General features: G+C 54.1%; 1 protein-coding gene across 1 annotated transcript in view; it reads left to right on the top strand.

Annotated features, from left to right (window-relative positions):
• The first annotated feature begins 7,495 nt into the window (after nucleotides 1-7,495).
• Nucleotides 7,496-26,823, top strand: part of DRD4 (dopamine receptor D4) — a 74,591-nt gene continuing 55,263 nt past the window's right edge. Inside the window, exon 1 of the mRNA XM_029582895.1 lies at nucleotides 7,496-7,739. The gene's annotated coding sequence lies outside the window, so the exon portion shown is untranslated. The remainder of the gene's footprint in view (nucleotides 7,740-26,823) is intronic.

Genomic DNA, 26,823 nt, shown 5'->3' with positions numbered 1-26,823 from the left:
AATAAAAGAAACAAATGCAAATTTTTTTTTGTTTGAAATTAATCTAATGATTGACTGTGATCTATGAAATGAATGAACGAATTGAAACACATTTTTTTACTTTGCTAATGCTCCACAGTCAGCAAAGAAATTAAAGCTGGAAAGAGACTGGATATTTAAGCAAGACAATGATCTGAAATATACGTCAAAATTAGCATGGTCTGCTAATCTTACCCCGCATATCTCAAGGCTCTGCACTCTCTTCTCTATTATTTAATATTTACATCACCCTGATATGTAAGATTCTAGTGGGTCTATGTGAGGGTTACAGAATTTTTGCCAATGACGTGGTTTTTGTCAAAGTACAACCTACATGGTTTGATACAATTAGTCTAATTGGACTCTGTCTTTCCAGCTATTAAACAATGGTTACATTACAATAAATTAGCTCTAAACATTTCCAAAACTGAATTCATGTTAATTCTTTGATCAAGTAGTGGTCCAATTCCTGATTCACTCACCTTGTACAAGCTACATTTTCCCATTCTTCCTCATGCTAGGAGCTTTGGTTTTGCACGCCCCAACCACGCTTGGCTTGTGTATGGGCCTGCTCACCTCGCTAGCTCCTCTGCAAGTCACAGGTCGGACTCCCCAGTGGTACCCGCGAGCTCCTCCAGGCCTTGGCGTCCCGCGGCGGTGGTCGCCGGGCCTTCACTGCACACCGGGCCTCACGCCGGAGTTCAACATCCTCAGTGGCATTGGCCACACCCCTACGGGCGCGCATGCAGACCGCCCGGCCTCTTGTAGAGCCAGGTGCGGGTCCTAGCTCCACGGCGCGCCCTGATTGAACATAATACATAAGGAAGTTCCTGCCTGCACTTCCTTGCCTTGGCAATCGGGTTGGCACTGTAAGTGTACTAGTTTGCCTTCATGTTCACAGTCTTCTTGTTCCAGCCTTGTCCAGCATCCTCCTGTTCCAGCGTCTGTCTGTCCTGCCTCCCTAGGTAGTACCTTCGGACTGTCTCTCTGGTACTTACCTCTGCCTGCTCCTTTACCATTCTGCTCGCTGCCTGGATCTTGACTTCTGCCTGCCTTGTGACCTCATCTGACCTCTTAAACCTGACCCCTGCTTCATTGACTACTCCTGGACTGATTCCTGGTATCTGATCTCTGCCTCGTTGACTACTCCTCGGACTGATCCTCGGAACCTGACCCCGGCTGCCATTGATCATGTCTCCTGATTCTGGCTTTGTCCCTTGCTTTGTCATTGCCTACGCTGTACTGGCCTTCCCTGATCCTCCAGGCCTACAGCCTAGTGACCGACTGCGCTGCCTTGTTTCTCATGGGCATGCCTCTCTACTACCTCTCCGGGAGACCCTGCGAGGCCCAGCTAAGTCCAAGCGACCTAGGTCCCTATGGGCTCCACTCAGAGGGACCGTGGGCTTCCAGTGGTGAAGCTCATCCTAGCCTCTGTCTCCTCCTGTGCTCCACCCCCTGGGGGCAGGTGCTTCCTGGTCCCTACCAGGGAGCCGTTCCAGACTGCTCCAGGACAAGGGTCCACCTCCAAGCGCAACACTTGGGGTATGGCTTAACCTTTCACTATCATATTAGAATGGCAATAAAACCTTTTTTTTTAACTCCATGTTCTTTATGGAGTGAAAAACTTGTTGGAGACTTGTGATTTCAAATTTGTGGTGCAGGCATCCATGTTACCTGTAACAGACTATTGCAATACCATTTATATAGGTTTATCATCTTCATCTCTGAGGCTGCTACAATTGCTTTTGAATTCCACTGCCCAGACCTCATTATCTCGACACAGTTTCAGCTGCATTGGCTACCTGTTCTGTGTCAAATACAATTCCAGGTACTTTTAATAACTCACAAATTGATCAGTGTTAATTCATTTCCATGGATAAACCTTTCGTTGCAGATTGATCAGCCCACACAGACTCTGCAATCTCAAGAAAGAGGTCTACTTGATGTATCCTCAGTCAGATTAGCACATTTGTCAGTGACTAGAGACTGCGTATTTTCTTTTGCTGCGTCTTCTCTATGGAATACAATTCTTGAAGCTCTGAGACTTACAGAGTGTAGGAAGTCTTTTAGAGTATTTCTTAAGTCATTTTTGTTGGGTCTAGCTTATGCATAAATCATTTTGGCTGTTTGCATATGCTGGTTTGCAGGCATTTGGTTAATGCATCTTACTTTGGCTAAAAATTGTTAGATATTTGTACTTAAAATCTTGCAATTTGTATTTTATTGTATTAGCTATATATTTTGTTTTATATCCAAATTCTAAGAACATAAGAAGTTGCCATGCTGGGTCAAGCCCAGCATCCTGTTTCCAACAGTGGCCAATCCAAGTTACAAGTACCTGGCAAGTACCCAGGTACTCATTTTATGTTTGTTTTCAATGTATATCACTTAGGGCTTAGGTATAAGCAATTAAAACGTTTTAATAAAATATAAATATAAAAGGAAAGAAAAGAAAAATGAAGGTTTTAGAATAACTGTCGCAGGTCCCAGACTTGTATATTATTGAAAATCTGTGGAGAGATCTCAAACATGAGAGACCTAAGAATGCTCATGAGTTGGAAGAGTTCTGTAAGGAAGAGTGAGAAAAAATTCCAAGAGTAAGAATAGAAAGACTCTGCAGGAAACGCTTGGAAGTTATTTCGGCCAAAAAAAGTGTTACAAAGTACTTACTGAAAGTGTGTCCAAACTTTTCCACATACCATATTCATTCTTTTAGTATTTTCAATCTGTTAAAATCAGCCAATAAATAGTAACCATGCATTAAAAATTGCAGAAAGATGTTGTGGTCCATATTCAAAAGCATTTAGCTGGCTATCTCAGAAGTTAATGTCTCAAAATACTGGTAAACCTGGTTTCTTCTTTAGATACTTTATACCAGCTATTATCCCACAAAGAGGCTATATAATTTTGTAGGACCACTACTCATAGGGTCAAGGTATTTTACCAGACTCTTTATGGTTTCAGGTCCGATTTATTTTATATATTTTTTTTTAATAATTTTTTGTGATTTTTTCATAACTTTCCTTTCCATCACACTGATGAGAGCTCCAAAGATCACATTTAAAGTTAAAGTCAAATAAATGTCACTTTTTTTCAATCCCAATACAAAGTGATTCAGCAGTGATACTCATCTGCATAGCCCAACACGATCATGATCTTAAGGTCCTGCTTCAGGGGACAAGGTTTCCATTCTTATTTCATGACATCCCAGGGCAATCATCAGACAACCAATATGATAATCTCCAATAGCTGTATCCATCCAATAATGTAGATGCGGTCCCAACTTGGACTCGCCTTTCCAAGTCGGACCTGAAACCATACAAAGAGTCTGGTAAAATACCTTGACCCTATGGATAGTAGCCCTACAAAATTATATAGCCTCTTTGTGGGATAATAGCTGGTATAAAGTATCTAAAGGAGAAACCAGGTTTACCAGTATTTTGAGACATTGTTTACAATTTGGTGCCTGGAGTACACACGGTGTGTGTGAGAGCCGTAGGGTGTGATTGGTTACAAAAAAAGAAAAAGAAACGGAACCAACTTCAGGAGGTGAGGGAAATGAGTGACTGCGATGTGTGACCACGCCCCCCCCCCCCCCCCGACATCACTGTGAGCTCTGGCGGCGGTTGAAAAGCGCCTCACCATCAGGCGCCATGCGCCCCTTCGTGCAACTCTTTGTGCTTCATTTAATATTTTTTCATTTACTTTTTCTGTTAAGTAATTTTTTTTTTTTTTTTACCCATGTTCTTACCTTATGCCTTGTTAACAATTTTATTACAAATGTTCACTGTATTTGACTATGGAAATATTTTTTTCCTGCTTTTCTGTTATATGTAAACCGGTATGATTTGCATTTTAATGTAAGAATGTCGGTATATAAAAATTAAAAATAAATAAATAAATAAATTGATCATTCAGATTGATATCTCAGAAGTTATCCAGCTAAAATCTAGCTGGCTAATAAGTTAGGAGCGTTCTGAGGGTGTAGCTGGGAGTTAAATCAGCTGGCCTCGTTACCCGGCTAACTCCAATATTCAAAGTTAGCCGGCTAAGTCTGGTTAGGCCAAAGAATTGTCCTATAGTTAGCTGGATAAAGTGAGCTGACTAACTTTAAGATCACTGTGAGGCTGCACTAATGAATATACCTCCAAAATTAGCTGGATAACTGAATATGGACTTTGTTTTATTTGATTTTGTACCTTGTAGAGCTTCTGTTCCCTAGAAAGTCATGGAAGCACACACTTTGAGCAGGAGTGCCTAAACCTTTGCACACCACTGTACAGACGCCCAGCCTTTCACAATCCTGGTACTTATACAGTAACTCAGTTTATCACAAATCCTTGCTGCCATTATTCACAATATAAGATTAGCCGAGGAAATGCTCATGCTGCGTGACTTGTATTTGAACAGGCTGAGAATCAGGAGGCAGAGGCTCAAGGAGGATTTGTAGCAGGGCTTTAGCACTATAGCTGGTCACAAATGATGTAACAACTAGAGACTGCAAAAGAGTCCCTAGGAATTCCATCTTTCTCGGGCAGCCGGGATTATGAGCACAATTAAAGAAGAGCAATGAATTATCAAAATTAAATATTTCAGAAACATTCAAACACACTATCCCACCACAGACCAGATACGACACACCATAGGCAGCTGCAATTAAAAAAAAAAAAAATCCACACACAGTGTTATACTGCCCCACCACAGAACAGATACAGCATGGACAGCATCAGAGCATCCTTTCCTCATACCCACCCATACACACATTGCTGCACCGCAGTACAGATACAGCATGGACAGCATCAGAGCATCCTTTCCTCATACCCACCCATACACACATTGCTGCACCACAGAACAGATACAGCATGGACAGCAGCAGAGCATCCTTTCCTCATACCCACCCATACACACATTGCTGCACTGCAGTACAGGGAACGCATGGGCAGCAGCAGTGCATCCTTTCCTCATACCCACCCATACACACATTGCTGCACTGCAGTACAGGGAACGCATGGGCAGCAGCAGTGCAAGCTTCCCTCACACATTGCCCTGTCACAAAATAGGGAGCCCATAGACAGCAGCAGAGCATCCTTTCCTCATACCCACCCATACACACATTGCTGCACCGCAGTACAAGGAACGCATGGGCAGCAGCAGAGCATCCTTTCCTCATACCCACCCATACACACATTGCTGCACCGCAGTACAGGGAGCGCATGGGCAGCAGCAGCGCATCCTTTCCTCATACCCACCCATACACACATTGCTGCACCGCAGTACAGGGAACGCATGGGCAGCAGCAGAGCATCCTTTCCTCATACCCACCCATACACACATTGCTGCACCGCAGTACAGGGAGCGCATGGGCAGCAGCAGAGCATCCTTTCCTCATACCCACCCATACACATATTGCTGCACCCCAGTACAGGAAATGCATGGGCAGCAGCAGAGCATCCTTTCCTCATACCCACCCATACACAAATTGCTGCAGCACAGTACAGGGAGCGCATGGGCAGCAGCAGAGCATCCTTTCCTCACACCCACCCATACACACATTGCTGCACCGCAGTACAAGGAACGCATGGGCAGCAGCAGAGCATCCTTTCCTCACACCCACCCATACACACATTGCTGCACCGCAGTACAAGGAACGCATGGGCAGCAGCAGAGCATCCTTTCCTCACACCCACCCATACACACATTGCTGCACCGCAGTACAAGGAACGCATGGGCAGCAGCAGAGCATCCTTTCCTCACACCCACCCATACACACATTGCTGCACCGCAGTACAGGGAGCGCATGGGTAGCAGCAGCGCATCCTTTCCTCATACCCACCCATACACACATTGCTGCACCGCAGTACAGGGAGCGCATGGGCAGTAGCAATGCGAGCTTCCCTCACACATTGCCCTGTCACAAAATAAGGAGCACATAGACAGCAGCAGTGCAAGCTTCCCCCATACACTGTGCACCATAAATGTGCAGAGTCAGTTAAAATACAATATTTTTTAAAATGATTTATATTCAGGTTTCACAAGGCTGTAGTAAACAGAATTCAGGGGCTATGGCATAGTAAGTCCAGCTGTGCACAAAATGGTGATGTTAAAATGTGTGTGAAAAAATTAATTTTTTAGTCAAAAGTCTGGAAGACTGTTAGCAAAATCACATTTTTATGAGTTGGCAACCCTGTAAGTGTACCTCAACCTAAAGGAATTAATTTGGGAATGAAAAGGAAGTTGCATTTCTTGCTTTTCAGTTTAATACTCTTTGCTGCTATGATTGCTTAGAATTGTTTAAATGTATTATACACGTTGTAACATTTCTTGGCAACAGTGAATTTTGTTTTCCAGTAAGATGGCCATCCGGTTTCAAATGCTTTTAATGTATCCCATGATGACCGTAGATGGTTCACTTTGCAGTACAAAATGAGTTAGAAACTGGTTGCCCACTGATTAAGAAAAATTAATGATGACCGCCCTGTAGATTAGAGGAGTTGTGGCCCTCCTCCTGTAGAGGACTGACCTGGGGGATTACTCAAGCAATGATGAATGGAACCTCTAGATGCAAGGGATGGGCCTGATGGACAACGCATCAGGTGATAGGAATGAGACTCAAGGACAAATGGACGTTGTATCAGTTGTGAGGAATTGACTCAAGCACTGATGAATGGAACTGAAGCACATATGAAGTGTTGCCGGGCCCAGGATAAAAATGAGACCCATTAGACCAACCCCTGCCTAAGAGCCTGCCCCTTTGTAGGCCCCTGGATGCTGGACGCAGGCCATTGGCCTGAAACTTTAAGCTTTGACAGTTGATAGTGTGAAGGCTCACCGCCAGTGCTGCCCTGGGTGACGCTCTTCTGCCTCTGGTTCAGGCCCCTCGCGAGTCCTGGATATCCCTGGAGTCTGTCAGTCACACAGGACTCCCTTGGTTCAGGTCTCCGCAGGCCCTGGTTTCGCTGGGCTTCTGGGTTCTCTTTGTATGGAGTGGGGTTGAAGCAGTCCCCCAACCCCCCAAAGATAACACAGAGAGAGAGAGGTTCCTCAAAGTATTTTTATAAAGCAAAGTAGCTGAGTCTAGTACATTTGCTCCGTCACCTCAGGAGCTGCACAAATGACCCTGCCCCCGCTCTCCAGCAGTCTAACCCCTTAGCACACGTGCTGGATCAAAGGTACTGTTTGAGCCCCCCTGGCTCTCCAGTTCACCAGCAAACACCCCTGCCCTAACTTCCCTTAGGGTACAGGTTATCAGTTTCCCTTTTCTGGCTAGGCTGTACCCATGAGGCAGCTGGAGGATTCCTCTCCCCTGGAACCTACCTCCATTTCCTTTCCTCCCCCTTCTTGCTTCCTGGCACTGGCTTTTTCTGTCCACTGCCGCTACCTAGGCACGCCCTCTTCCTCTAGCTCCCCAGGCTCACCTGTGTGACTCAGTCCAAGTCTGCCACCTGCTCTCCTCCAGGCTCTCCCTACAGGTCAGGTGGTGGTTCTAGGAACCTGGGATTTGTAGTTTCTCGCCCTCACCTGCGCCCCCTGCTGGCTGGAGGGTGCATTCCAGAGCTCTCTCCGAGGAGAGAGCAGCTACCTTTTTTGCTCTCCTTCAGGGGAACCTTTTTTCTCTTTTTCAGGGGCCTTTTCCCCTGGTTCTTCTCCCCAAAGCAGGGGAGAATCTTTCCCTTTCCCCCGAGGAGGTTGAGCTCACTGCGGCTGCTTCTGCCTCACCTCAGGTAAGCCACTTTTTTCACCCTTTTTGCTGAGGTTTTTCCAAGGCAAGGCGCCTGGGTGGGGCAGAGTAGCTGCAGTTTGCTTCTTCTCCCTCCCCCATTTTTTCTTTTTCTTTGTTCCTCTTTCTTTAGGGTTTACTAGTTTGGTCTGTTTTGTTCCTTTGTTTGTTGTTGGCTGTTTGTTTGTAGGCTCGTGTGTTTTTTGTTTGTCAGTTTGTCTGCTGTTTGTTCTTTGCAAGTTTGTCCTGTTTTGTTCGTTTGTTTGTTGCTGGCTGTTTGTTTGTCGGCTTGTGTGTGTTTTTGTTTTTCAGTTTGTTTGTTCCTTGTCTCCTTTGCTGTGTTGCTTGTGGTTTCTTTGGTTTTTTTTGGTTGTGCTGGTTTCTTTTGTGTCTGCTCCTTAGTTCGTAGTCCCCCTTCCCCCTCCCTTATTTTTTCTTGGTTTCCCTTCCCCATATTGCTTTCACTGCAGTGCACAGTATCACTTTAGGCCTGTGCACCACTTTGCCAGCTGAGCCTTACTAGGCCTCTTGAGTCTCCCGAGCTTTTTCCCTTCCTTGCCCAACCCTCCCTTCCCTCCCCCCCCCCCCCCCCCCACTGCCAGGGCCTGCCCCCCCCCCCCTGGTTTTCCCCTTTCCCCCTCCCTCTCCTTTTGTTTTTTTAGTTCTACTTTACTCACCTCACACCAACTCGGAAGGCTGCGGGTCCCAGCAGAGGCACATCCTTACCGGCAACATTAGGGCTGTTCCAGTGGGTAGAGGCCCCCCCCTTCTGTCATCACCGGCGGCACCATCAGCGCCTCGGGCACCTTCTGAAAGCTGTCATGCCTCGTAAGGGCCCAGCGAGATGGCAAAACAAGGCCTCTACAAAGCCTAAGCTCCACCGAGTCGTGGAGCCCGCGCAGCCAGTGGAAGACCCGGATGTTGCGCCGGAACTTGAAAGTCCGGGTGAAGGATCCTCCGCAACGTTCAACAGACCACCTGAGGTTCGAACCTCAAAGCTCCTCAAAAAGGTGCAGTGGGCCCATCGTCTGGGTCAGGCGGCAGCAGAGAAGGCTCCCTCTGTGCCCTGTACGGGCGAGGCACCGGCCGCAGCGGTGCTCCCTCCTGAGAAGGAGGACTCCACGAGGGTCCATCGTCTGGGTCCGACGGCAAAAGAAAACGCTCCCTCTGCACCTTACACGAATGCGGCGCCAGCCGTAGAGGCGCTCCCTCCTGAGAAGGAGGGCTCCATGGGGGTCCAACGTCTGAGCCAGTCTGCGACAGACAAGCCTCCCTCTACACCGTGTACAAGCGAAGCCCCGGCAGTAGCGGCACTCCCCCCTGAGAAGGGGGACTCCATGGGCCACGTCATCTCCCACCAGCCGTCTCGGGCTCAGGTGGCGCCATCTGCGTGCGCTGCCAAGACAGTTACTATTAATCTAGGCACTATTAGCGAGGGTGGGTCGGCCACCGGCCCTCCCTCAGCCACAGACTTACCTGCCCACGAGGGGCCTCCACTCCAGCTGACCCCTAGGGCCCGTGTCCCGGCGCCCTGGACTCCTGTTGGGGGATGCGAGGGCTGGAGGCGGCCCCGCCCCTCCCGCCGCCGCATCTCGTGGCGCTGGTAGTGGAGGCGCCGAGGGTATTCATGCAGACGCCCAGGGAGGGGGGAAGAGGAAGGGGAAAACCAAGTGGGCGGAGCCGGTCCTGGGTACGCCTCCTGCGGCCGCTAGGTCGTACGCGGCCGTCGCGGCCAGTTCCCCCCCCGCCCACCCTGTTGGCGATGGTTCGAGCAGGCCACGCCCCCCGATCCTGCGCGTCATCACTGGGGGACGATGCGGCCTCAGTCGACAACACGCCGTCCGGTGCGAGATACTGGCCGTGGCCGGCATACAGGAATACGCACTGGCGGCGGCACAAGTGGTCGGGGCGGAGAACGTCCACTCGGCCAGTAAAGAGAGCGGCAGAGCGGTAATTTACTTTCGCTCCCTAGCTGCCACTCGAAAAGCCCTGGTCACCGGGCTAATAGTCGATGGATTATACCACTCCCTGGAACCACTGGACGCACTGGGGGTACGTGTGGTCTTATCAAACGTCCCGCCGTTCCTGACCGAGGCCGCGCTGAGGCAGCAGCTCAGTGTCCTGGGGGACCTGCGCTCCTCGATCACGGTCCTGCCCCTGGGGTTCAAGTCCGCGGCGCTGAGGCACGTGGAGTCCCATAGGAGTCAGGCGTGGCTCGTCCTTCCCAGAGGGACAGACAGTATAGAGGGTTGGTTCCCTGTGTGGGATGGGGACCGCTCCTATAAAATTTTCTACACTACTATGGAGGACCGGTGCTTCCTCTGTAAAGAGGCCGGGCACCTTCGGAGGGACTGTCCTCGGAAGCGGGGTCGCGTCCCTCCGGAGAGCGTGAGTGCCGCCCCTGCGGCCGGTCCTCCCGGAGCCGCAGCGCTCCCGAGCGGTACCCCGGATGCCAGGGCCCCCTCATCCCCGGAGACGCCTTCTGTCGCCTCGGCTCCACGTGTTGAGCCTCCGCTGCCGCGAGCTGCGCCACCTCGGCAGGCTTTGCGGGACTCTCCTCCGTCGCCGGTGACGGCGGCCCCCCCACGTGCGTCCTCGGGTACCGGAGACTCCACGGGCGACGCTGGTACTGGAAGTGGCGGCCGGGAGAAGCGCGCAAAGCCGCCCCGTGCTGGCCGAGTGGATGGTGCTCCGCCCTCCTCGGACGGCGGGTCTGAGGCTGCGGGGCCTCCGCCGAAGAAGGGGAGTGGTGCTCGCGCTCGCCAGAAGGGTACCACAGCCAGAGGGGCTGCTCCACGAGACCCTCCCCGTTCTAAGGTGGTCGCCTCGGACTTAGCCCGGGAGAGGGATGGGGAGGCAACGTCGAAGGGGGAAGTGGGTGAGGGAAGTGTAGCATCTAGTGTCCTGCCTCCAGCGGATTGTGTGGGGCAGAGTGATTCCTTGCCTGCTCCCCTTCCATCCGCTGGCTCGCCCAGAGCGAGGGGACTTTCCGAGGATGGGTCGGAGGCTGCACCGCTGGACCCTCCCTGCTCCAAGATGGACACCTCGGCCTTAGACCGGGAGGAGGACGGGGCGGCAACGTCGAAGGGGGAGGTGGGTGGGGGAAGTGTAACATCTAGTGTCCTGCCTCCGGCGGATTGTGTGGGGCAGAATGCTTCCTTGCCTGCTCCCCTTCCATCCGCTGGCTCGCCCAGGAAGAGGAGATTTCCCGAGGATGGGGCGGGCGCCGGGGTCGCCGCAGGGGGGCCGACTTGGTCCTTCCATTCTGAGGCCGGCACCTCCAGCCCGAAGAGGAGGGCTCCGCCGCGCATCTCAGGCCTGCCTGCCTTCGAGTCGGGGGCTCCTCGGCAGGACTGGGATGCGGATAGCTTCTTAGAACTCGTCTGTGGCGGACCCCTGGAGTCCCCCTTCCCCTTCACCCCCCTTCTGGACCTCCCCCTCTATAGTCCGCTTCCCGCTGACGGCTCCGATGAGGCACCTGTTGTTCCATCGCCCTCTCCTCACCCGACGCCTGAAGTGGTCACGCCCTCCGGGGCTGTGTTGGAGGGGAGAGGAAGGCCTCCGGAGCCACCGGTGGGTGGATCTGAAAGCGGCTCGGAACCCTTAGCGGGGTCTCAGAGTGGACATGTGCAAGCGGGAGAGGATGCAGGTGGAGAGGCGATCCCCCACTCCGCTCCAGAGTGTTCGGCGGTTCCTGCCGCTGCAGTGGTTTCCATCCAGATGGAGTTGGACACGGTGAACCTTTCCCACTGCTCCTCTCTGCCTACTGGCTTGTTGGATGCTGCCCCAGGCCCCAGGGGGAGGTCCAGTTCCCAATCCAGGGAGGTTGGGAATGAGGGTCGTTCCCAGATGGGAGGGCCGGCGGATTCCGCTGTGTCCCGCGGCCTCCCGGGATCCCTCATTCCCTTGGCTGAGCCGACCCTCCTCCTGTCACCCGAGGAGGTGCTCGGCCAGCCTGACGGGCTGGAGAAACAGGACCGGCATGGGGCGGGCGACCCCTCGTAAGTTGCCGCCCCGTGCGACCGTTTCCATTGCCGATAGAGAATGGCTCTGACATTCGGCACGCTGAACGTCTGCGGCTGCAGGGGGGGTCTCCGGAGGCACTGGGTGCTCTCCTTCCTTGAGGCGGGAGGGTACTCGGTGTCCTTCCTTTAGGAGACCCTATCCACCCCGGAGACCGAGGCGGCTTGGCTCCTGGGGTGGCGCGGCAGGGTGGAGCTCAACCACTCCGTCGGGCAATCCGGCGGGGTGGCCATCCTGCTGGCGGAATCCCTGCAGGCCGAAGTGCTGGATGTCCGACCTGTCGTGGCCGGTCGTATGCTTCACCTCCGGGCCCGGATCGAGGGCTGCACGATTAACCTGGTTAACGTGTATGCCCCGACCGCCGGACCCGAACGTGAAGCGTTCTTTCGCCGGATGTCGGCCTACGTGGACGCCCTGGATGCCGACGAGGAGGTCGTGCTCGGGGGTGACTTTAATTGCACCCTCGAGCGCGGCGACCGTACGGGGAGCGATCGGCACCCCGCCTCGTCGGCCGTCCTCAGGGAGGTGGTCCACCGCCTGTCCCTGGCTGACGTCTGGCGAACGCACCACCCCGGGGCATCCGACGGCCACACCTTTATCAGGGTGCGGCTCGGACGGGTGTCTCGCTCTCGGATCGACCGTTTTTATTTCTCCTTCGGGTTGATGTCACGAGCCCTTTCTAGTGCCAATGAGGTGGCGGCCTTCACGGACCACCACGCGGTGACCGTGAGGGTGAGGTTCGACCTAGTCGGGCCTCGTGCTGCCTATTGGCACTTTAACAACTCGCTTTTAGAGGAGAAACGGCTCGTGACGGCGGTCCGGGAGTTTTGGGGAGACTGGCGCGAGCTCGAGGCGGACTTCCCCTCGCTCGCCGACTGGTGGGACGTGGGGAAGATCCGTCTCGGGCTTCTCTGTAGGCGATATGCTAGAGACGTTAACGGGGAGCGGCGTCGCGAGACGGAGCGGCTCAAGGGGGAGCTGCTCGCTCTCGAGGCGGAGCTCCCTGACGCCGAGCACCGGCTGCAGGCGGAGTATGAGGAGAAGAAGCGCACCCTTCGGGCCCTCGAGGAGCGGCGAGGCCGAGGGGCTTTTGTGCGCTCGCGAGTCCAGTTCCTCCGTGAAATGGACTGCAGCTCGCGCTTCTTCTACGCACTTGAGAAGAGGAGGGGGAAGAAGGGGCGGATGACGTGTTTACTCTCCGCCGACGGAACCCCCTTCACGGAGCCGGAAAGGATCAGGGCGAGGGCACGGGACTTTTACTCTGCCCTCTTCTCTCCGGACCCTGTCGATCCGAATGCCTGTAGGGACTTGTGGGATGGGCTTCCCGCGCTCAGTCAGCGCGACAGGGAGAGGCTGGAGAAGCCCTTCACTCTGGCCGACCTCTCTGCCGCGCTGGGTCAGATGCCCAACAATAAAACACCGGGCATCGACGGACTGAGCGTTGAGTTCTTTGCCCATTTTTTTGACCTCCTAGGACCTGACCTCCTGCGGGTCCTTCCCCTCTCCAGCCGTCGCGCGGTGCTGACCCTCTTGCCCAAGAGTGGGGACCCGCGCGACATTCGGAATTGGCGTCCGCTCTCCCTGCTCTGCACGGACTACAAGATCTTGGCCAAAGCGATGTCGCAGCGGCTGGGGTCTGTGCTGGCGAGTGTGATCCACCCCGATCAGTCCTACACTGTCCCGGGCCGGACCATCTTTGACAACATCTTTTTGGTCCGGGACCACCTTCATTTTTGCCGTAGGGCCGGTCTGTCAGTAGGTTTTTTGTCCCTTGATCAGGAGAAGGCCTTCGACAGGGTGGATCACACGTACCTCATGGGAACCCTCCAGGCATTCGGATTCGGCCCCCGTTTCGTGGGTCTTCTCCGTGTCCTGTACTCTTCTGCGGAGTGCCTTGTTAAGGTCAACTGGTCCTTGACGGCGCCTCTGGCATTCGGTCGAGGAGTACGTCAGGGGTGCCCGCTCTCCGGTCAGCTCTACGCCCTGGCCATCGAGCCGTTTCTGTGTCTTCTGCGCAGGCGGCTCGTTGGCTTGGTGCTGCGGACGCCGGAGATGCGGATCACCCTGTCGGCGTACGCTGACGACGTGCTCCTCGTGGTCCGAGACCCACTTGATTTGGAGAGGGTGCGAGCCTGCCAGCGGGTTTATTCATCCGCATCCTCGGCCCGAATCAACTGGGTCAAGAGCTCCGGACTTTGGGTAGGGCCGCAACGGGTGGACCCTCCCCCTAGCCAGATTGCTAATTTTTCCTGGGGCAGGGGGACCCTGAAATATCTGGGTGTCCACCTCTCCGCTGCGAAGTCCGCGGCCCCGGCGAACTGGAAGGAGTTGGAGGAGAAGATCGCAGTTCGTCTGGGGGCGTGGAAGGGTCTCGTAAAGCTCATGTCCTTCCGAGGGAGGGCCTTGGTGGTGAACCAGCTGGTGTCCGGCATGCTGTGGCACCGGCTGGCCGCCCTGAGGCCGCCCTCGGAGTTCATCTCCCGGACCCAGAGGAAGTTGCTGGACTTCTTCTGGGCCGGGGGGAAGCACTGGGTCTCCGCGGGTGTCCTGGGGCTCCCCCTCGGGGAGGGAGGGCAGGGGGTGGTGGACATTAGATGCAAGGTCCACACCCTGCGGCTCCAGGCCTTGCGGAGGTTCCTGTACGCAGACCCGCCTCCGCAGTGGCGCCCGCTGGGGGCCTTTTTCCTCCAGCATGTGGGCGGGTTGCGGTACGACTGGCAGCTCTTGATAATCAACAGGGGAGTGTACGCACGCGACTTCCCTGCGCTGCCACTCTTCTACCAGGACATTTTCAAAGCCTGGAGTGTGGTCTCCGGAACACGAGACCCCTCGGCGCCCCTGAGTTTGGATACTCCGGCAGAGCCCCTTATTCACAACCCCGCTCTGGTTGTGAATGCCCTGGAGTCCCCTCAGGTGCGCCGATGGCTCATAGCGTCCGGAACCACACGGGTCGGAGATCTCCTGAGCACTGACCGGCGATGTTGGGTGTCCCCAGAAGCGCTGGCCCAGCGTATGGGCATGGGGCACCCGTACGTAGCCGGTCACCTGCTCAGGGAGATACGGGGCCTTTTTACCCCCCGGCCCCTCCAGCCCGTCCGAGGGGGTCCTTCAGGCCGGGAGTCCCCACCCCTGCCCACCCCTACCCCTGTTCTCCCGGACCTGCTAATTGGCCCCCCCATTCAACAGGGACCCCCTCGACCTCCCTGTCCCCCTTCCCGCAGCCTCAGCAGGCTGCAGGAGTTGCGGCGGATCCCTCTCCAGGACGCCACGAGGGCGGCCCTCGCAGACCTGGTGCACCACTGTGTGCACCGGGTCTCTCTCTCCGGCCGCCCGGACACCCCCTGGCGGAGAGTGTTGGGCGATGCGCGTGGACCCCGGTGGAAGCAGTTTTATTCGGAACTGATTCCAAAGCCCACCGGGGACCTGAGCTGGCGCATCGCCCACGGGGCCGTCGCAACCGGCAGCCTGCTGGCGCGCGTCAGGGGTACGGGAGGAGGGTGCTGTTTCTGCGGGGTAGAGGACTCGCTGGAGCACATCTTCCTGCGGTGTCCTCGCCTTTCACCCTTCCTCGCAGAGCTGAAGGCCCTCCTCCTCCACTTCTGGCTGCACTTTAGCCCTCACCTCTTCCTCTACGGATGTGCCACGCCTGGGAACCAGCGGATGAGGGCTAGGGGCAATCTTGTTAATTACCTCCTCGCCACCGCCAAATTTGTTATTCATCGGACCAGGCTGGTGGCGTTGGACGGTGGCAGCCCAGATGACTGCTCGGCCTTCTTCCGCAGCGTGGTGGGGGCCGAGTACGCCCACGCTGCGGCCACAGACACGGTGCCATTATTCATCTGGCGTTGGGCGGTGGCTGACGTCCTGTGCTCGGTTTGGGAGGGACCCCAGCCTGTACTCACCGTCCACATTTAGGCCTTTTGTTTTCGGGCAGTAGCGCACGCCCTTCAATAGGAGCGCGTGTACGGGAGCAGTGAGGCGTTCCCGCCCTTAGGTAGCTGCGAGCCTCGGGGTCCCGCTTGGGCAACCGGGAGCAACCCCACAGCCCCCCCGCCAGGGTTACGGTTTCCCCTCCCTCCTTCCCTCTTTCCCATCAGTGCACAGGTGCATGCCTGGCAGTGGTCCCCTCCCCCCCCCCCCCCCCCTCGTCTTTCTCCCTAGCCTCTGCGCAGGGAGTGTACCTTCCTTGTCAGCTGCATCACATCCGTGTGATTTTCTTCAGGCCTTCTCTTCTGTGCTCCCTGCGGGATGCAGGGCACAGTTGTTTGTCTCTTTCGGTGGGAGAGCGGGCTGGTGCCCCTCTCCCGGGCACTTTCGTACGGTCTGAAATAGGCCCCCTGCTGGCTGTCTACGCCCACGCTGCGGCCACAGACACGGTGCCATTATTCATCTGGCGTTGGGCGGTGGCTGACGTCCTGTGCTCGGTTCGGGATGGACCCCAGCTTGTACTCACCGTCCACATTTAGGCCTTTTGTTTTCGGGCAGTAGCGCACGCCCTTCAATAGGAGCGCGTGTACAGGGAGCAGTGAGGCGTTCCCGCCCTTAGGTAGCTGCGAGCCTCGGGGTCCCGCTTGGGCAACCGGGAGCAACCCCACAGCCCCCCCGCCAGGGTTACGGTTTCCCCTCCCTCCTTCCCTCTTTCCCATCAGTGCACAGGTGCATGCCTGGCAGTGGTCCCCTCCTCCCCCCCCCCCCCCCCCCTCGTCTTTCTCCCTAGCCTCTGCGCAGGGAGTGTACCTTCCTTGTCAGCTGCATCACATCCGTGTGATTTTCTTCAGGCCTTCTCTTCTGTGCTCCCTGCGGGATGCAGGGCACAGTTATTTGTCTCTTTCGGTGGGAGAGCGGGCTGGTGCCCCTCTCCCGGGCACTTTCGTACGGTCTGAAATAGGCCCCCTGCTGGCTGTCCCCTCCTCCCCCCTTTCGCCTTTCTCCCTAGCCTCTGCGCAGGGAGAGTACCTTCCTTGTCAGCTGCATCACATCCGTGTGATTTTCTTCAGGCCTTCTCTTCTGTGCTCCCTGCGGGATGCAGGGCACAGTTCTTTGACTCTTTCGGTGGGAGAGCGGGCTGGTGCCCCTCTCCTGGGCACTTTCGTACGGTCTGAAATAGGCCCCCTGCTGGCTGTCCCCTCCCCTCCCTCCTCCCTCCTCCCCCCTTTCGCCTTTCTCCCTAGCCTCTGCGCAGGGAGAGTACCTTCCTTGTCAGCTGCATCACATCCGTGTGATTTTCTTCAGGCCTTCTCTTCTGTGCTCCCTGTGGGATGCAGGGCACAGTTCTTTGACTCTTTCGGTGGGAGAGCGGGCTGGTGCCCCTCTCCTGGGCACTTTCGTACGGTCTGAAATAGGCCCCCTGCTGGCTGTCCCCTCCCCTCCCCTCCCTCCCTCCTCCCCCCTTTCGCCTTTCTCCCTAGCCTCTGCGCAGGGAGAGTACCTTCCTTGTCAGCTGCATCACATCCGTATGATTTTCTTCAGGCCTCCTCTTCTGTGCTCCCTGCGGGATGCAGGGCACAGTTCTTTGTCTCTTTCGGTGGGAGAGCGGGCTGGTGCCCCTCTCCTGGGCACTTTCGTACGGTCTGAAATAGGCCCCCTGCTGGCTGTCCCCTCCCCTCCCCCCCCCCTCCCTCCCTCCTCCCCCCTTTCGCCTTTCTCCCTAGCCTCTGCGCAGGGAGAGTACCTTCCTTGTCAGCTGCATCACATCCGTGTGATTTTCTTCAGGCCTTCTCTTCTGTGCTCCCTGCGGGATGCAGGGCACAGTTATTTGTCTCTTTCGGTGGGAGAGCGGGCTGGTGCCCCTCTCCCGGGCACTTTCGTACGGTCTGAAATAGGCCCCCTGCTGGCTGTCCCCTCCCCTCCCTCCTCCCCCCTTTCGCCTTTCTCCCTAGCCTCTGCGCAGGGAGAGTACCTTCCTTGTCAGCTGCATCACATCCGTGTGATTTTCTTCAGGCCTTCTCTTCTGTGCTCCCTGCGGGATGCAGGGCACAGTTCTTTGACTCTTTCGGTGGGAGAGCGGGCTGGTGCCCCTCTCCTGGGCACTTTCGTACGGTCTGAAATAGGCCCCCTGCTGGCTGTCCCCTCCCCTCCCTCCTCCCTCCTCCCCCCTTTCGCCTTTCTCTCTAGCCTCTGCGCAGGGAGAGTACCTTCCTTGTCAGCTGCATCTCATCCGTGTGATTTTCTTCAGGCCTTCTCTTCTGTGCTCCCTGCGGGATGCAGGGCACAGTTATTTGTCTCTTTCGGTGGGAGAGCGGGCTGGTGCCCCTCTCCCGGGCACTTTCGTACGGTCTGAAATAGGCCCCCTGCTGGCTGTCCCCTCCCCTCCCTCCTCCCCCCTTTCGCCTTTCTCCCTAGCCTCTGCGCAGGGAGAGTACCTTCCTTGTCAGCTGCATCACATCCGTGTGATTTTCTTCAGGCCTTCTCTTCTGTGCTCCCTGTGGGATGCAGGGCACAGTTCTTTGACTCTTTCGGTGGGAGAGCGGGCTGGTGCCCCTCTCCTGGGCACTTTCGTACGGTCTGAAATAGGCCCCCTGCTGGCTGTCCCCTCCCCTCCCCTCCCCTCCCCTCCCTCCCTCCTCCCCCCTTTCGCCTTTCTCCCTAGCCTCTGCGCAGGGAGAGTACCTTCCTTGTCAGCTGCATCACATCCGTGTGATTTTCTTCAGGCCTCCTCTTCTGTGCTCCCTGCGGGATGCAGGGCACAGTTCTTTGTCTCTTTCGGTGGGAGAGCGGGCTGGTGCCCCTCTCCTGGGCACTTTCGTACGGTCTGAAATAGGCCCCCTGCTGGCTGTCCCCTCCCCCCCCTCCTCCCCCCCTTTCGCCTTTCTCCCTAGCCTCTGCGCAGGGAGAGTACCTTCCTTGTCAGCTGCATCACATCCGTGTGATTTTCTTCAGGCCTTCTCTTCTGTGCTCCCTGCGGGATGCAGGGCACAGTTATTTGTCTCTTTCGGTGGGAGAGCGGGCTGGTGCCCCTCTCCCGGGCACTTTCGTACGGTCTGAAATAGGCCCCCTGCTGGCTGTCCCCTCCCCTCCCTCCCTCCTCCCCCCTTTCGCCTTTCTCCCTAGCCTCTGCGCAGGGAGAGTACCTTCCTTGTCAGCTGCATCACATCCGTGTGATTTTCTTCAGGCCTCCTCTTCTGTGCTCCCTGCGGGATGCAGGGCACAGTTCTTTGTCTCTTTCGGTGGGAGAGCGGGCTGGTGCCCCTCTCCTGGGCACTTTTGTACGGTCTGAAATAGGCCCCCTGCTGGCTGTCCCCTCCCCCCTTTCGCCTTTCTCCCTAGCCTCTGCGCAGGGAGAGTACCTTCCTTGTCAGCTGCATCACATCCGTGTGATTTTCTTCAGGCCTTCTCTTCTGTGCTCCCTGCGGGATGCAGGGCACAGTTCTTTGACTCTTTCGGTGGGAGAGCGGGCTGGTGCCCCTCTCCTGGGCACTTTCGTACGGTCTGAAATAGGCCCCCTGCTGGCTGGTCGGGCAGTAGCTCACGCCCTTCAATAGGAGCGCGTGTACGGGAGCAGTGAGGCGTTCCCGCCCTTAGGTAGCTACGAGCCTCGGGGTCCCGCTTGGGCAACCGGGAGCAACCCCGAAGCCCCCCCGCCAGGGTTACGGTTTCCCTTTCCCTCCTTCCTATCGATGTCCTTCTGCGGCTTATCAGTGCATGCCTGGCAGTGCCCCCTCCCCCCCTCCCCCCTCCTCCCTCCTCCCTTCCCCCTCACCTTTCTCCCAAGCCTCTGAGCTTGAATGTACATCTTTGGACAGCTGCGTCACAACTCTGTGACTCTTGTTCAGGCCTTCTTTTTTTCTGTGTCCCCTGCGGGATGCAGGGCACATCTGAATTTGTTACATAGTGTGTCCTGCGAGATGCAGGGCACAGTTGTTTGTCTCTATCTTTCATTGGGAGAGTGGGTTGGTGCCCCTCTCCTGGGCACTTTCGTACGGTCTGAAATAGGCCCCCTGCTGGCTGTCCCCTCCCCCCTTTCGCCTTTCTCCCTAGCCTCTGCGCAGGGAGAGTACCTTCCTTGTCAGCTGCATCACATCCGTGTGATTTTCTTCAGGCCTTCTCTTCTGTGCTCCCTGCGGGATGCAGGGCACAGTTCTTTGACTCTTTCGGTGGGAGAGCGGGCTGGTGCCCCTCTCCTGGGCACTTTCGTACGGTCTGAAATAGGCACCCTGCTGGCTGGTCGGGCAGTAGCTCACGCCCTTCAATAGGAGCGCGTGTACGGGAGCAGTGAGGCGTTCCCGCCCTTAGGTAGCTACGAGCCTCGGGGTCCCGCTTGGGCAACCGGGAGCAACCCCGAAGCCCCCCCGCCAGGGTTACGGTTTCCCTTTCCCTCCTTCCTATCGATGTCCTTCTGCGGCTTATCAGTGCATGCCTGGCAGTGCCCCCTCCCCCCCCTCCCCCCCTCCTCCCTTCCCCCTCACCTTTCTCCCAAGCCTCTGAGCTTGAATGTACATCTTTGGACAGCTGCGTCACAACTCTGTGACTCTTGTTCAGGCCTTCTTTTTTTCTGTGTCCCCTGCGGGATGCAGGGCACATCTGAATTTGTTACATAGTGTGTCCTGCGAGATGCAGGGCACAGTTGTTTGTCTCTATCTTTCATTGGGAGAGTGGGTTGGTGCCCCTCTCCCGGGCAACTTTCGTATGGTCTGAAATAGGCCCCCTGCTGTCTGTGCCTGGCAGTGCCCCCTCCCCCCCCTCCTCCCTTCCCCCTCACCTTTCTCCCAAGCCTCTGAGCTTGAATGTACATCTTTGGACAGCTGCGTCACAACTCTGTGACTCTTGTTCAGGCCTTCTTTTTTTCTGTGTCCCCTGCGGGATGCAGGGCACAGTTGTTTGTCTCTATCTTTCATTGGGAGAGTGGGTTGGTGCCCCTCTCCCGGGCAACTTTCGTACGGTCTGAAATAGGCCCCTGCTGGCTGGTCGGGCAGTAGCGCACGCCCTTCAACAGCAGCGCGTGTACGGGAGCAGTGAGGCGTTCCCGCCCCTAGGTAGCTACGAGCCTCGGGGTCCCGCTTGGGCAAACGGGAGCAACCCCGAAGCCCCCCCGCCAGGGTTACGGTTTCCCTTCCCTCTTTCCCTCTTTCCCATCAGCGGCTCACAGGTGCATGCCTGGCAGTGGCCCCCCCTTCCCTCCCCTCCCCCTTCCCCTCACCTTTCTCCCAAGCCTCTGTGCATGGTGTCTACATCTTTAGCCAGCTGTGTCACATTTTTGTGATTTTGTTCAGACCTTTTCTTCTGTGCCCCCTGCGGGATGCAGGGCACAGTTATTTGTCTCATATTTCGGTGGGAGAGTGGGCTGGTGCCCCTCTCCCGGGCATTTTTCTGTACGGTCTGAAATAGGCCCCCTGCTGGCTGGTCGGGCAGTAGCGCACGCCCTTCAACAGCAGCGCGTGTACGGGAGCAGTGAGGCGTTCCCGCCCCTAGGTAGCTACGAGCCTCGGGGTCCCACTTGGGCAACCGGGAGCAACCCCGAAGCCCCCCCGCCAGGGTTACGGTTTCCCTTCCCTTCCCTCTTTCCCATCCGTGTCATTTTGAGCCTTACAGGTGCAAGCCTGGCAGTGGCCCCCCCCTTCCCCTCACCTTTCTCCCAAGCCTCTGCGCATGGTACATCTTTAGCCAGCTGTGTCACATTTTTGTGACTTTGTTCAGACCTTTTCTTCTGTGTCCCCTGCGGGATGCAGGGCACAGTTGTTTGTCTCGTATTTCGGTGGGAGAGTGGGCTGGTGCCCCTCTCCCGGGCATTTTTCTGTACGGTCTGAAATAGGCCCCCTGCTGGCTGGCTCTAGCATTACCAGCCACCTTATGGTATCTTATCCATTCCTGCCCCCGGCAGCGCTGCACTACATCACAATAGGTTTATGTTAATTTTAGCAGCCATGAGAATTTCTTGTGGATTTTATAGTAGTATTTGCTATTGGGTTTTGTGATGGGCATTATATTCCCCTGGTGAATACAAGAAGGTAGGCTGTAAGGAAAACCTGGGAAGGAGATCCAGTATGTAAAGGAAAATCAGAATAGGAGGTGGACTCCAACTCCCAGAAAGCACAGAGATTCTGGAAGGGGAAGAACTTTTCAGGCTTTGCCTTATCGAGAGGACAAGAGAGCCCGAGTATGGTGGGAGAAGGGTGAGAGCTTGTCTGTAGGACGGGTGGGGGCAGGAACAGAAAGGAGCTCTACTAGAACCAGATGAAGAGACAGAAAAGATGGAGGTGAAGGTGTTGAGCATGGATTATCTCAATGAGAAGGAGGCTCAAGGCCTGCAGGGGAATGGGGGACCCACACTCCCTCTTTCTGCTTTGGTTCACAATACGATACCTTCAAATCTTCGCGCTCCGAGGCGCCATCTCTCTTTCTTCGCCGTCCCCAGCCCGCATCTGAAGACCTGCGCGACCGGCACCCAAGCCCCGCCGGGGGAAGGTCAGGTCAGTGCCCGCCTTCCACTCCGGGGAGGCTCCAGCGCCAGCCGCGCTCGATTTCCTGAAAAATAAAAACAAAAACGGAAAAAAGAAACGCAGCCTACCGCGACAAGGCCCACCCACGGCAAGCCCTTCAACCCAATCAGGGTCAGCCCGGCAGACACTCAAATCTTCGCGCTCCGAGGCGCCATCTCTCTTTCTTCGCCGTCCCCGGCCCGCATCTGAAGACCTGCGCGACCGGCGCCCAAGCCCCACTGGGGGAAGGTCAGGTCAGTGCCCGCCTTCCACTCCGGGGAGGCTCCAGCGCCAGCCGCGCTTGATTTCCTGAAAAATAAAAACAAAAACGGAAAAAAGAAACGCAGCCTACCGCAACAAGGCCCGCCCACGACAAGCCCTTCGACCCAATCAGGGTCAGCCCAGCAGACCTTTAAGCCCCATCCGTCTAGGCGTCGCACGCCGAAGGAGCACGACAAAGGGGCTGGCCCCTTTGTGCGCCCCTTAGTGCAGCCCAGAAGAGCAGCCCTGAAGCCAGGTCTCAAACCCAGCTGGTTCTTCAAGGTAAGCCCGACAGCTTATTCCATTAGCGCCAGCAAAAGCAGTGCCTGTTCAGCGGCCTAACCTACTAGCCCTTGACGAACCCTCAGTCCCAGATCGGAGTCTACCACCTTCTCCCGGATACCTCTAGGCTAGAGGGTACTCCAACCTGCTGTCTACACACCCGCTCATCCTTCCACCATGCTTCCACTTGCTATCCCCATCATCTACAACCAAAGGTGGAGAGCTCCTAAGCTCCCTACACCCCACCTTAACCACCAACAGAGAATCAGGCCCATCATGCTGACACCCATAACCCAATGCCTTGGCCTGGCTCTTCTTTCACTCACACTATTCAACGCGCAATCTATATCCAAAAAAACCACCATACTCAATGACTTTTTATCCGACTCAAAACCTGATATTTGCGCTATAACAGAAACCTGGTTACAACCCACCGACATTGCCCTAATCAACCAGCTTCCTATCCAGAACTACGATATACTATCCATACCCAGACGTAAAAAAAGAGGAGGCCTGCTCCTAGCAGCCAAGAAACCACTAGGCCTGACACTGCAGACATCCAATTCCATAGCAAACATAGAATTCGCGCTATTCAACTCTAAACATCTGATCATTGCACTAATCTATGCTCCCCCCGGAATTCTTGAATCAAACCCTTCCCCAATCATAGAGCTAACAGCAAAACACTTGAACTCCGGAAAACCAGCCATCTTGATGGGAGACTTCAACCTCCATGTGGATGCCCAACCTCAATCCTCTAACTGTAAAACTCTTCTTTCCTCCCTCAACCATATGGGCTTCAGACAAATAGTAAAAGATCCCACCCACAAAGCAGGTCACACCTTAGACCTTATCTTTATAAACGAAGGTCTCTCATCGCACTCCACTCCTACCTGTTCCACGGTACCTTGGTCTGATCACAGCATCATCACATCTATGTTAGAGATATCGGAACGTCCCCCCCACACAACCCAAACAATCTCCATTTCGATTAGAAAACAGTGCTCAGGAGATTACCTAAGCAAACACCTGACTAAAGAACTAGTGAATCTAGACCTTACAGACACCAACTCAGCTACATCTTCTTGGCTCAACATCACTAACAAGGTCGCTGATCAAGTATGTCCCATGAAAACAAAGACCATCAACCCAGACAAGGACAACAGGAAGCCTTGGTTCACTACAGAGCTGAAGTCACGCAAACACGAGCTTAGAAGCAAAGAAAACCAATGGCGAAAAAACCCAACTAAAACATCCCTCCTCAACTACAAATCATGTCTTAACTCATACAGAAACGAAATCAACAAAACCAAGAAAGAATTCTTCTCCAAAAAAATACACCACTTCTCATTTGATTCAAGAGCCCTCTTCGCCTACGTCTCAGCCCTCACCAAACCTCCTGGACCGTGCATCCCCGATGACCAAGCTCTTATTAAAGCCAATGAGCTAGCCAACTACTTTGACAACAAAATTACCACACTCGTTGCCCCTCTCAAAGGGACACCCCCGCACACAAACGTCACCAGTTTCCACAGCTCGCAAACACCTATAGCACCCGCTCTTCAACCCAACACTTTCACCCCAGAGCTCACATCTCTCGAACCCACGTCCACCTTGGAAATAACAAACATTCTCAAGAAGATAAAACCGTCTTCTCACCCCCTAGACCATATCCCATCAAACCTGCTAAGTTCCATCCCTGACATTGTGGCCAAGCCACTTGCAGATATCATTAACCGCTCTCTCGCCCAAGGCCAAGTTCCCAATCAACTCAAGTCTGCAATGCTCAAACCTCTCCTCAAAAAAACCCAACCTTCCCACGACTGATCCTGCTAACTACAGACCTATAGCAAACCTTCCTATGTTAGCCAAAATTATGGAGAAAGTGGTTAACCGACAACTTTCGGAATTCCTTGATGACAACAATATCCTCACCAATAACCAGTTTGGATTCCGGAAGAAAAAGAACACCGAATCACTATTAGCTACTCTAGCTGACACCATTATCTTCAATCTTGAAAAAGGACATCCTTGCCTTCTCGCACTCCTAGATCTGTCAGCAGCGTTTGACACCGTGAATCACACTAGCTTACTACAACGACTCACTGATATCGGCATCACAGGAGCAGCGCTCAACTGGTTTAAATCCTTCCTAGAAAACAGAACATACAGAGTCAAAATAAATAACAAGGAATCTCATCCCATCCAAGCCAAAATGGGGGTACCACAAGGATCTTCACTGTCCCCCACCCTTTTCAACATATATCTTCTCCCACTCTGTCAACTTCTCACCGACCTCAAGCTTACCCATTTCCTATACGCGGATGACATACAAATCATCATCCCCATAACGGACACTTTACACAAGACCATGGCCTTCTGGAATAAATGCTTCTCAACCATCAACGACCTTCTAACCAGCATCAACCTGGTTCTAAATACCAACAAAACAGAAATCCTTATAATAGCACCGGAAAAATCTACCCTGCTGACCTCCAGCAAGTCTCCAGACACCTCAGGATTCACCACCTCACCGCAAGTCAGAGATCTGGGTGTTATACTAGACGACAGATTCAGCCTCAATAAATTCATCAACAATACCACTAAAGAATGCTTCTTTAAATTACAAGTCTTAAAGAAACTAAAGCCACTTCTTCGCTACAGAGATTTCCGCACAGTACTCCAAGCCATCATTCTCCCGAAACTAGACTATTGTAATTCACTTCTGCTGGGACTTCCCGCCTGCTCCACCAAACCCCTCCAGATGGTACTAAATGCCACAGCAAGAATTCTCACCAACGCCAAAAAAAGAGACCACATCACCCCGATCCTCCAGCACCTTCACTGGCTTCCCATTAAATACAGGATACAGTTCAAAAGCAGCATGATGATGCATAAGGCCCTTCATAGCATATCCCCACTCAACTTAACCTTCAAGCTGCAATTACATACTTCCGATAAACCAACTAGAAAAGCATACCAAAACAGATTGATTACCCAGCCCGCAAAATCCTCCCTGAGAAAACGCGCTCTATCAACGGCGGGCCCGTCCCTCTGGAATTCTCTACCACCAGACCTCCGCCTTGAGCCGTGCCATACTATTTTTAAGGTGAAACTAAAGACTTGGCTCTTCCTGCAAGCATTCCCAGAGAGCTAAGATCTAGAAGAAAAAACAAACCCTGTCCTTTTGTTCTAATGTATTTATCCTTATGCCTTATTTATCCAAGATTATAAATTGCCTTATTTATATGTTTATAGTTGAACCTAGTTAGTTTGTTTTTCTTATTTACTTAGACCAAATTTTATTTTTTTGTTTCAAGATTTGTTCCATGTAAACTGCCACCCGGCAGTAGTTATTACTGTTAACTGTGAACCGGAGTGATATGTATTGTATACAGGAACTCCGGTATATAAAAACCATAAATAAATAAATAAATAAATAAATACATACATACATACAGTCCGTCTTTGGGGGGAAAAAACAGCAAGTAGTGTTCAAATACAATTTACTGTAACAAACAAACTTCAAAGTCCATTCAAAAATATAAAGGTAATTTCCATAAATTTCCCAAATAAATTCAAACACAAACATCCACAGTGCCTGTTCTCTGACAGGCCAATACACTACAGTGCGCTCCGACGGAGCGCACTGTTAACCCACGTTTGGACGTGCGTTTTCAACGAGCTAGTAAAGCTAGGGGGTGACCTTATTCAGAAAGGGGTAATAGTGCGTCGAAAACGCGCGTCCAACCCCTCCCCCCCGAAACTAATAGCGCCCGCAACATGCAAATGCATGTTGATGGCTCTATTAGTTATTCCCGCGCGATTCACTAAGTAAAATGTGCAGCCAAGCTGCACATTTTACTTTCAGAAATTAGCACCTACCCAAAGGTAGGTGTTCATTTCTGCCGGCACCGGGAAAGTGCATATAAAGTGGTGATATTAAATCGGAGATCCCAAAAGTTAAAAATAATCAAAAATAAAAAAAAAAATTTAAATCGGCCCAGAGCTCACGGGTTGAAAACCGGACGCTCAATTTTGCCAGCGTCCGGTTTCCGAACCCGTGGCTGTCAGCGAGTTTGAGAACCAATGCCGGCAAAATTGAGC

Source organism: Rhinatrema bivittatum, chromosome 17 (genome assembly GCF_901001135.1).
Source record: "Rhinatrema bivittatum chromosome 17, aRhiBiv1.1, whole genome shotgun sequence".
Lineage (NCBI taxonomy): Eukaryota > Metazoa > Chordata > Amphibia > Gymnophiona > Rhinatrematidae > Rhinatrema > Rhinatrema bivittatum.
This window is presented reverse-complemented; position numbering and strand designations above follow the sequence as displayed.